The sequence below is a fragment of the Gouania willdenowi genome, unplaced genomic scaffold (assembly GCF_900634775.1).
Source record: "Gouania willdenowi unplaced genomic scaffold, fGouWil2.1 scaffold_105_arrow_ctg1, whole genome shotgun sequence".
Lineage (NCBI taxonomy): Eukaryota > Metazoa > Chordata > Actinopteri > Blenniiformes > Gobiesocidae > Gouania > Gouania willdenowi.
Window position 1 is genome coordinate 41791 of NW_021144853.1, and position 12187 is coordinate 53977.

General features: G+C 37.7%; 1 long non-coding RNA gene across 1 annotated transcript; it reads left to right on the forward strand.

The window, feature by feature from the left end:
* Window positions 1-1286: 1286 nt before the first annotated feature.
* On the forward strand, window positions 1287-12177 carry LOC114458358 (uncharacterized). Its single transcript, XR_003673026.1, has 4 exons — window positions 1287-1342; window positions 5579-5644; window positions 5755-5812; window positions 12122-12177. It is a non-coding gene; the product is annotated as an uncharacterized LOC114458358 (long non-coding RNA).
* Window positions 12178-12187: the final 10 nt, after the last annotated feature.

Here is a 12187-nt window from a genome sequence, read left to right on the forward strand (position 1 = left end):
ACTGCAGATAAACAAATAAACTGCTCATAAGTGAAAGGAGTGTTAAAAAGTCCCCGTGTTGTTTGCTCTATATCAGAACTCGTGGAATGTCTCTTGTCCAATCAAATGACTTTGTCGGAACTAGGGGTGAGTATTGGCAAGGATGTTGCAATACAACGTATCACAATACTTGGGTCACAACACAATATTATCACAATATATATGGGATATCACGATACATTGCGATATTCTACCCAGTTAATAACAAAATTAAACGTAGAGATGAAAAATCAAGTTGCTGTATATGTTCATCAGAAGATATTGTTCATTCAGAGGACAAATTGAGTCAAAACTATTTGCTTCAATCATTCTATTTATTATTATATATCTACGGAGTGGAGGTGCGGAAGTGGCATCATTTCAAGGTTTTTATGTAGGAACAGGAGCTGGTCAACATGCCCAGTAGTTTGGCTGCTCTTTGAGAAGTGACAATGTCTCCAGCACTAGAAACACACAAATGTGAAAAATACAATAAGAAAAATATTGATTATAGAAAAAATATATTTTTGTCCTCACAGGAGTTAAAAAAAAATTAATAATAAATAATTATATTTCTTTTTTTTTATTTTTTTTTTTAAATCACTTATTTGCCTCCGGCCGCGCCACCACACACACCCACCTAGCACGGCCCAGGGGAGGCCCCACAACTCACCCTACCCTCCCCCCGAAGCTACACAAGCCGGCCCCTGCGGTCCTCCAAGTGAGCCCCCGAGGAGGAGGGGGAGGGGGCGGCCCGGCCCACCGCGCCAGCGGCACGCTCAGCGAAGGCGCGCCCCAGGAACCAGGCCAAGGCGCCCAGACCGGCCGGCGGAGCAACCCACCGAAATAATTATATTCTAAAAAAAAAAAAAAAAAAAAAAAAAAAAAAAAAAAAAAACGGAATTTAAAAAAATGTAAGTGGAAAACACGGAATTTAAAAAAATAAATAAAACGGAATTTGGTAAATAATAAACAGATTTCATAAGGACCTAAACTACCTCATCATAACACTAAGTTAGCGGATGTCGGCACGGCTGCAGCATGGCTAGTGTAAGTAAATAACCGGGGTTATTTACTTTATTTAGTGTAAAGTAAATAACCGGGGTTTTTACTTCATTATTTATTTATTACAAGTCTTGGTCCTCTTAAATTCCGGTCCACCTAAAATCCAGTAGGTGGCGGTAATGAACTTTTTAAGATTGCCAACTGTCTTAAAACCCCCAGGAGAAGAAGAAGAAGAAGAAGAAGAAGAAGAAGAAGAAGAAGAAGAAGAAGAAGAAGAAGAATTTGAAAAAAATAGTAGAAGAAGAATGAGGAGGAGAAGGTAAGAAGCTGCTTTCCGTCTTTAAAGCTGATTATTGTCGGTCAAACCTTCTTTAGGAGAACATCTGTACCGTTTTTATCTTCCTTACACTGACCGTTCCACTCAGCCCAGTCTCAGGGTAACACGGTCACCAGTTGAACCGTAACACCAGCTCAGCACCACAGATGTGGTACTGTGTAGCATCTCACTGTACGAGGACTTCTATAGCAGGAGTTCTCATCTGTTTCACCCTGGGACCCACATTTTGCCACAGGCATTAATTCGCGACCCACTTTCTTCTTTTTTTTTTGTTTTTTAGAATTCTTCAGACCAAGTTTTGTTTTTCAAAAACAGCTGTTGAAAACACATACATAATCTTTTTTAAAAATAAATCTATATATTTTCGTGTGTAACATGCGTTTAACAGCATGCCTGTCAAAAAAAAAGTTTCTTTCAACATAAAAGACAAGTTCAACATGAAAGACATTATTTTTTATTTATTTTTGACCAGCTGTCCGCGACCCACCTAGTACTGGTCTGCGACCCACCAGTTGAGAATCACTGTTCTATAGCATACCTGTCAAGTTTTGAATTTGAAAATAAGGGAACTTTTCAGGCGCCCACTGCAGTCAGACATTAACATTTTATTTTATTACATATTTTCTTATAATTTATCATGATCACTCATATGGTTCTCTGGTATTCACTAATGACTTATTAGACACATTTATTGCAGACTTTACATCTGTGGTGCTTACATCTTTTAATTATTATTACATTAAAATACGGGATATTTACAAAAAAATACTAATACGGGAAGATGGCGGAAAAGAGGGGTAAAACGGGATAATTGACAGGTATGTTCTATTGATCTATACTAGATATGTGCACTACTGTTCATATAGATCTATACTAGATATTAGAGCCCTTGCGATTCAGGATATTTGCTGCCGATACTAGTATTGGGGGGCTTAAAAATAGATATAGATATAGACCAAAAACAAGGTTTGTGTAGCTTTGAACAAATAAGTAAGGGAAATTCCACTTACAGAGCTGTTTTCAAACTAACCACATTTATTATCATTGAACCCATAAACAAGTAAGAACAAATATAGTATAGTAGTAGTATATACCAGTAGTACTTTTTTGGCTCATGTACCCCTTTCTGTCATTTCTGAATCCAAGTCCCCCCTTATGTCCAACTACTGTACCACATTTTGCTCAGAATACTATGAAAAACATCTATAGATGATAATGATGGAATTAATGAGTGATAACACACATTTTAAAGAATCTAATTTTGTAAATAAGTTGAAAGAAACAGTATTTAGTGCCTCATGAATATATATTTATTTCTATAGTTTTTATCATTTATGATCCTTGTTTTTTCAGTTTGTGATCTAATTAGTATCATTTCATTTTGTGTATTTTGTTTTGTGTGTGGTTGGTATTATTTGAATTATTACATTTCAATCTGTTTCTTATGTCGTTTTGAATGTGTTTCTGTTATGTTTGTTTAATTTGTAGCAATGTTGTGTGTTTTTCTCATATTTAGTGTGTTTTTGTTGTCGTTTTGTGTGTTGCTGATAATAGTATCTTTTCTTTCTTAGTATGTGCTTTTGATGTCATTTTGCATATTTTGTTGTTGGTTGTCTGTTCTTTTTATTATTCAGTATATTTTTCTCTTATTTGGTGTTTTTGTTGTTTTGTGAATTGCTGTTAATATTTAGTATTGTTATCATTTTGAACTAAAGAAATAAACATCATAAAACCCCATATTTTTAATGCTTTCATTTGTTAACTTTCCTTCTCTCTCTCTCTCTCTCTCTCTCTCTCTCTCTCTCTCCCCCCCCTTGTAATGCCATTGCGTACCCCAATTTGAGAAACTTTGGTATATACAATAGAGTGAGTGAGTGAGTGTGTGTCAGGGTTATTGTACTTCTGTTCTTGGACCTCTTCTGTTTAGCCTCTATATGCTTCCTTTAGTACACATTTTACAGAACTGTAAGGTTGATTACCAGAGCTACGCAGATGACACACAACTATATCTATCACTGAACCCAGATGACTATGGTCCCATTGAGGTGTTGTGTGACTGCTTAGAAAAAGTAAACTGCTGGATGAGTGAAAACTTCCTTCAACTAAACCATGACAAGATGGAGGTGATTTCTTTGGTAACATGGAAAAGAGGACTGCTGTCAGCAATTATCTGAGTCTGGATCTTTAGAAAATAAAGACCAAGTCAAAAACCTTGGTGTTCTGATTGACTCAGATCTTACATTCAGCAGTCAGATCAAATCTATCACAAAAACGTCTTCTACCACCTAAAGAACATCTCCAGAGTGAAAGGTTTAATGGCTCAGAAAGATCAGGAGAAACTGGTCCATGCTTTTATCTCCAGCAGACTGGATTATTGTAATGGTCTTCTGACAGGAATCCCCCAAAAGAGCATCAAACAGCTACAGCTGGTTCAGCTCAGGTCTGAACCAGAACAAAGAGGTCAGAACACATTACTCCAGTTTTAAAGTCTTTACACTGGCTCCCAGTCAGCCTCAGAATAGACTTTAAAGTTCTGCTGCTGGTGTATAAATCTGTGAATGGGTTTGGTCCAGAATACATCAGTGAGATGTTAGTCAGGTATGAACCCAGCAGGTCTCTCAGATCTATGGACACAGAGCTGAAGTCAGCATCACATGTGAACATTTTTAAAACAAAGTTAAAGTCACTGTTTTTCTCTACTGCGTATGATTGAGAGGGAGATTTATCTTCATGTTGTTGATGTCATGTGTTTGTTGATGATTTTAATTGATTTTACTGATGATTTTAAATGTTCTTAGATTTTAAACAATTGAATGTTTTATCATGTAAAGCCTTGTTGCCTTGAGTATGAAATGCGCTATACAAATAAATTTGCCTTGCCTTCTTGAAATTTAATTTAATTTGTTTTGTTTTTTTTTATTTTATTTTTCAGATTTTAAGTTTTTCTTCTTTTTTAGTTTTAGTTAGTTTAACAAGTAATTGGATGAAAAAGGAAGTGACCAACATAATTTAAGACCTGACAAAATATAATTTAAGACCTAGTTTTACAAAATATGGACATATTCAACATTTGAAATCATCAAATGTAGTTTATGTTTTTTTGCCTTCTCTGAAAAGTGCTTTAAATGGGTCCTACCTGTCTTTATCCATGCTGAGTCAGCAGGTAGGCAGGGAAAGCAGAATTATTTAATTTCTCTTTCTTCATTTTGCTTCTCCTTCTAACGTCCCACGGCTTCACCTGTCAAAGCCACTTTATGACGGACTCCCATGGCAGGAGGAGGGTGTTGTGTAAATGATCCAGCTGCATTCAACTCTGCACTGCCACAAAGTGTATCTGGACGCAGGTAAACTGCGCCCAGAGACACTCCATTGACTCGTATTGAAGAGGAGTTATTGCGAATGCACAATATTTGGTGAAAGTGGACGGTAAAGATTTTTGCGCCCCAAGAAGAAAACACGTCACCAATCAGACACAGATAAACGAAACAACTTTATACATCATTATTATCTATATGATATTTATTCTGATTATCTAAATACAGATATAACTTTGCTTTGTAGTATTTTTAATTCTTTATTAATTTCATATATTTTATGTCTACTCAAACTAACATGGTGAGTGGGGGGGCGGCGCCCTTGCGCCCTCTATCCACCAGCCGCCACTGCTTTAAAAAGCTGATAAATCGGGTGATAATAAAACCTGGAAACATACCGGAGACAGAATAAATGTGGCCCCGTACTGCATCACATACATTGGACCAGTTGTTAGATCTACTACCCTTACCAGGGACAATATATTTATTCCTGATTATTGTTGTCATTGATCTATGCTATATACATTCCTGTTTATATAGATCGGTGCTACAAATGTTAGTATTCATATAGATTTATACCACATTCATTCCTGTTCAGATAGGTCTATGATACTTATGTTTCTGTTCATATATACACTAGTGCTACAGATGTTCATGTTCATATACAGTATGTTCCTGTTCATTTAGATTTATGCTACGTACATTCCTGTTCATATAGATCTATTTTACTCATGTTCCTCTTCTTATAAATCTTTACTATGTATTTTGTGTTCATATAGATTTATGCTACGTATGTTCCTGCACATATACTGTAGATCTATGCTGATCTATTCTGACATGTGGACAGTGAGCATTTGATTTAATGTTGACCTTTTGTTTAATTTTTCGTTGTGAATAATTGCAGTTGATGAAGGAGATCATGACTCAGCAAAGTCAGGAGGCCATGCAGACTGACAGAGAACCTGAGGAGGTAGCATCACAGATCTATTACCATGTTTACTGCAGACTCTTCTAGATTATATATTTCTACAGCTGCTCACACTCATCATTAACTGATTAAATATATTTACTTTTTCCCAGAAACTGGAAATAAAAGCTTCGTTCCAGATCAAGAGGATTCCAGCCGACTTCCTGTTTGGTAATCAATGTTTACTTTTATTTTGAAGTGAATCAGAATCAGAAATGTTTTAATGGCCAAGTACAGTTTTTTAAGACAGTACAAGTAATTTGTCTTGGTAGTCGGTGCGCGAAACAAAAAACAAAGAACAAAGAAACAAGCCAGCAGCAATAATAATAATAATAATAATCAACATAAAGGATGAGGGATAAATAAAGGATAGATAGAGAATATATATGTGTATATATATATATACTGTATATATATATAGTGCAATGACTTCTAATTTCAAAAAGTAGGGTATATTCAACCTATTTTTGGGCGCAAATATGGGAAATAATAATAATATGAGTTTCCGATTCTTGAAAGAGAGGTAAGTTCTACTCTGAGTATGTCACCATTATGGTTGAACAATTTATTTCATTTGTGATTACTATTACAGTGCGTATGTATGTAGCGCAAATCTGAGTGTCCCAGACTAGTTGAGCGGCGAACCATTGATGAGGAACCGCCAGCTCCAACATCAAGACTAGGGGTGTGAAAAAAATTCGATTTCACAATATATCGCGATTTTTAAATTTTTTTTATATTTAATAAATATTTTTGTGTATTTGTGCAATATTTCAGTGGTGGTTACAATGCTTTCAATGTGTTGCAATGGTTATTTGATGGCAGTGTGTAATACCTGCAATATTTATGTATACCCAGACATTTTAGTTTCATATAATCTGTTGAGATCAGTGTTTAAACTGATACAATAGGATCAATTATTTTTTCTTATTTTTATGCATCATCAGTAACTCAGGGTGATTTATCCTTAATGTTCTCACTTACAGTTGTTACAATGCCGTCATTATGTTGTCATGGTTACTTTAAGACTGCTACACAGAAGTTTCAGTGAAAACTTTATTTTATGATGGCAGTAACACTGCATTTTCTTTTTTCAGTGAAAATGTGCAAAAACACTAATAATAAATAATAAATAGGATGTTTTGAAGCAAATAGTTTTGACTGAATTTGTCCTCTGAATGATCAATATCTTCTGATGAACATATACAGCTGATTTTTCATCTCTACGTTTAATTTTGATATTAACTGGGTAGAATATCACATCGTGACCCACGTATCGCGATACGTATCGTATTGCAACATCCTTGCCAGTACTCAACCCTAATCAAGACACCTGAAACAGTACAAATAGCGGAGGGCGAGGTGAAGCACAGACTACAGGAAAAACATGATACACTATGATACAGTCGTTTCTAGTGGTTAGGTTAATATTAATATTAAACATCTAGTGGCCATCCACCATGCAGTATGCACCATTACAGACGAGATTTTGTCTTGTCATGGGCGCACGTAGTGATCTCAGCGATCACTACAGTAGAGACACTTGCCTGCATTTAAATTATTGCAACTATACGATGTACGCTTTAGTAAATGAATAAGTTATGATTGGAACGTTCTCTCACAATGGTCTGAGATGTTGACCATTTACGTGTAATGGTCTGTGATTGTGACCAAACAACGAGACCATGTTTGTTTTAGGTTATTGCTATTATACGATATAAGCTTTAGCAAATAAGTAGGTTTTGAGTTTGTTTTTAAAGGTGGAGAGAGTAGCAGCCTCCCGTACTAAGACTGGGAGCTGGTTCCAAAGGGGAGGAGCCTGGTAGCTAAGCACTCTGCCCCCTGTTCTACTTCTGGACAGTTTAGGAATTTGCAGAAGACCAGCAGACTGAGAGCGGAGTGATCTGCCTGGACGATAGGGCACTAACAGGTCTCTAAGATACACAGGAGCTTTATCATGTAGAGCTTTGTATGCTAACAGGAGGATTTTAAACTCTATTCTAGATTTTACAGGAAGCCAATGAAGGGAAGCCAATACTGGAGAAATATGCTCTCTACTGTTAGTACCTGTTAGTATTCTAGCTGCAGCATTCTGAATTAACTGGTGACGTTTTAGTGAGTTATTGAGACATCCTGACAGTAAAGAGTTACAATAATCTAGTCTAGATGTAACAAATGCATGGATTAGTTTTACAGCATCACTTTGGGCCAAGATATTCCTGATTTTAGAGATATTACATTTCATGTTTGAGTTTTCACTTTTTAACGTTTGGAACATGTTCAAACATTTTGAACAATAATAGAAAACAAATTGTGTGCGTGTGTGTGTGTGTGTGGTGTGTGTGTGGGTTGTGGTACCACACTCTCACGCACACGCATTAGCCGTGTTTGTGTGTGTGTGACTCGCTAACTGTCCGTCTCTCCTCCGTGGGCTCCACGCACGCGCTTCAGCCGTGCCCGTGTGTCTCACGCCCAATGCGTGAGTTAAGAGCTTTGCTAGTATATCAGTGGGACGCACACGCATCAGCCGCACACGTGGATGCACTCAGTAACTCACATCAGGTTGAAATGCGGGAGACTTGAGGGCTTTGCTAGTATACCAGTGTGAGTGCGGCTGCTCAGATGCCCGTCCCCCCTCTTTGGTCTAACCCTCCGTCCGGTGTAACCAGCGTTGAGTCCGCTGTGATTTCAAAATAAAATGAAAATAAACGTTTCAAAATTGAATCACCAAATAATCCAAAATAACGGATGCACACGCTCGGCAATGTGGAAGCTATTAAAAAAGTTTCAGGTCGAACCGACACCGCGTGGGAGAAATTCACTCCACACGCACACAGAACTTCCTAGATAGATAGATATCGCAATATGATAAAATGAGATTTCCTAACTGCAAAAACTGAAAAAAATGAAAAAAGTTCTGGCTACATGACTTGCAAGCGGAGAAGCGCTAAGCAAAGCAGGCGGATGGAGATTTAACCTGTTGAAAAACGGCCTCAGGCTCAACAGAAACCGACACTGCACAAAGTTTAGCACCAAAGAGGAGCAGAATGTCCTAGATGCTGTGGTCCCCCGCCAAGCAACGTGTTTACGCGGCCCGCTCCGAGGGCCATAACGGACTCGCCGCAGGCGAGCTCATGGGGGATGCGTCAGTGTCCGCGAGGGTGCCCGGTTCGTCACTCGTAACCTAAACCCCAGTCTGGACTGGACTGTCCGACGCCGCCATGGGCACCCTGCATACCTCCCTCTTTCACTTCCTCCTCCACCCCCCAAATTGCTTCCCAGACTGCCCACAATGTTGTGGCAGCCCACTGCTATCTGTGACGGGGATACGGGTGTTGCTGTTATATAATTATTGACCTTAGAGTGAGTGTCGCAATACAAAGGCTACAGTGGCACAGCAGATAAGGAAATGCATAGGGTCAGGGGTTTGAATCCAACCTCGGTCTAAAGCGAGACATGAATCCATGAGCTTTCCAGTGAAAAATATGGTGGAAATGATATTGCCCCAAAACGTGTGGTTTATTCTGTGTCATAGAGATATTTACATTCCAGAAGCTGAAGTCTGTCATATCATGAGATTTCGTAGCAACATTTAGTCTGTTTACTTTGAACAATAATGTGTAAATGTTACATTTCCCAAGACAACTACAAAATAATGCAGAAATAATTAACTCTATACTGAATAAAGTATCAATACCACAAAGCGAGTATCCGATACGATACTTGCAAAAGTATCAATACTAACATTGCCGTGTTCATCTCCTAATATATCTATGGTTCATCTCCAGTTTTTTTTTCCTTGCCTGTTTCAATTGTCACAACTTTATTTATGCAGACACAAGTGCAGTCCCTCCCCTCAGCTGCAGCTGAATACACTAATAGGGCCTTATAAAATCCGCGTTAACAAAATAGCGGACGGAATCACGGAATCGACCAATGAAAACAATTTAATGCGGAAATGGACAGAATCGACATGAAACGCCGTCATCGTGAGGCAAGGGACGTTTGAAATGTTCCAGGAGCGCTCATTAGGTGCACCCTCCTTTCCTGGCTGCACAACGCACTGCCTAAAACACTCAAACACTGTCTAAAATTGCCAAAAATTACTGCGCTAATCATCACTGACTCCTAAATTCAGAGCCACCAGTGCCCGTTTAACTTTGCTGTGCCTGTAAAACTTTGTCCGTTTTTCATGTAGCGCAGCGGCTCTCCGTGAGAACGTGATCAGCTTTAATCAGCTTCACCTGCTCAGAGTGTTTGATCAACATCTCATCTGTGCTACAGAAGATCTGTGGGAAAAAGTTGCATGTTGTTGTGGACGAGACCATCAATGCCAGGGATTGTAGAGTCTGAAACATCGTAGATTAATGATAACTTTTGATATTGTCAAATATTCTGACCCCTAGTGGTGAAATAACCTTATATCCTTGTGTCCATTTATTTTTGTGTAATCATTATGGTCTGGAACAATGTCATCAGGATCATTAAATTAGTTAATTTAAATTAAGTTGATCAAAACTTAATCAATAAACCTGCTCAGATTCAGCAAACCATTGATCCTGAGGGGAAATTGGGTGACTGTGACATTAATGGTGTTTTCATAAATTTTTATGACACTATCATTAAAAAGGAGCTGTCGGATAATCCATCCACGACAACTTATATCTACCTTTTAATTGTATCTTACTTTATTTTGACATACATTTTTGTTTGATTATGGTTTTTTATTTTTTAATATTTATTTTCACAGCAGTTAAAAACTATTATTTTCTGAAAAAAATGATTAATAATTTGAGTAAAAAAATGGAATTTTAAAAAATTGAAGTGGAAAACACGGACCTTAGAAAAAAATAAAACGGAATTTAATAAACAATGAAACGGATTTCATAGGGCCCAACACTACCTCATCATAACACTGAGTTAGCTGATGACAACCAACGTTAATGTGGGAGCTTGGCAGCAAATGTTTACAGCCCTGCTGTCTGTAACATAAACAGACTATGTTTAATTAAAGGATAATACAATTATTTTGTCTGAAAGTGTTATGTTTCTCTTAAAGTCCCAGAATGAAGCTGAGAAAAGTCATCCAGCAGCTACTAGACAGAAATCATGGCAACCTGAGACTCAGCCTACCCTACCAGCCCTTTTTGTCTGGCAAAGAAAATATGCAGTCACCAAAAGCACCAAAAATGAACAGGGCTGTAGCCGAATACTTGAGCATTCTCATTTTTGAGCCTATTTAAATACTTTTATTATGACCAGAACACTTGTTTTTAAATTTGGCACATTGTTCTTAAGAATATTTAATAGTATTTGTTTTGCTCTATGTTCTTAAAAAAAGTTTATTTAAGTTTTTATTGTTTAGAGGTGCTGCTAAATTTTGTTATACTTTCTCAAAAAGTGTTGCAGTTTTTGTTGTTTACAAGTGTTGTAAAATGTTGCACTACATTTCACTTAATTTAAAAATACTTTGTATACTGTTCATAGTTTATTAAAGGAGATTATGCATCTGAATTTAGCTTTTTTTTTTGCCCCGTGGTATCGAAAATGGCATTGAGTATCGGTATTGAGTTTTAAATTCCAGTATCGTGACAACCTAGAAATACAGTAGTCCCTTGTTTATTCCGGGGGTTATGTTCTAAAAAATAACCCGCAATAGGCGAAATCCGCTAAGTAGTCAGCTTTATTTTTACTATTTACTATTAAAACATATGTTTTAAGGCTGTAAAACCCCACACACACTTTATACACTTTTCTCAGACAGGAATTAACATTTCTCTCGTTTAAACACTCTCAAAATTGAAACCTTCGTAGATTTTAAAACATAAACCTGTTTGATTGATGCCAAACGCCATCAGTCTTTGTTGACGATGACATCAGGCCGTCAACACGGACACCGGTCTGTTTACCCTGTCAACCATGGAGTAGAAGCTGTGTGTGACCACCTGGAGCTGTATGACACGGCCTTTATAACCAGGACCGGACTACGAATAATTTGGCGTGGAGGAGAATCAGCGAGGAGGTGGTAGTAGCAGGTAAAAGTTCTCTCTGTAGCACTGAGCTAGGATAGCATTAGCCGCTAATCACACCGGCTTTTTTCACGAGTGGTTTATGTTTGTGAGAGGAGAAAAAGGAGCGCAGCTCCTCGCTTCAGCAGGCAGTGAAACTCACTGTGTTGGATGTGTCGCTGGTGGGTGAACGCAGCATTAGCCAATCAGGACGGAGAACACAATGCCCGTTCATACGCTGTAAAAAAAATGCATCCAAAATTGCACTGTAAAAAAAAAACGCGGAACACCGAGGCCGCCAAGGTGAACCGCTTCATAGCGAGGGACTACTATGAGAAAAAAAATTTTTACAACCAAAACAAACAAAATTACTCCAAAAACACACAAAACAACAAAAAATAAACACAATTGAGAGAAAAATATACACAATAACAACAAAATCAAACAAACTTTTTTTTTTTTACCTGTAAAGGAGAATCCACTCATGGACTGCAGCTACAGGATCATCTCCACATAAAGAAGGAAGAGAAGACTGTGG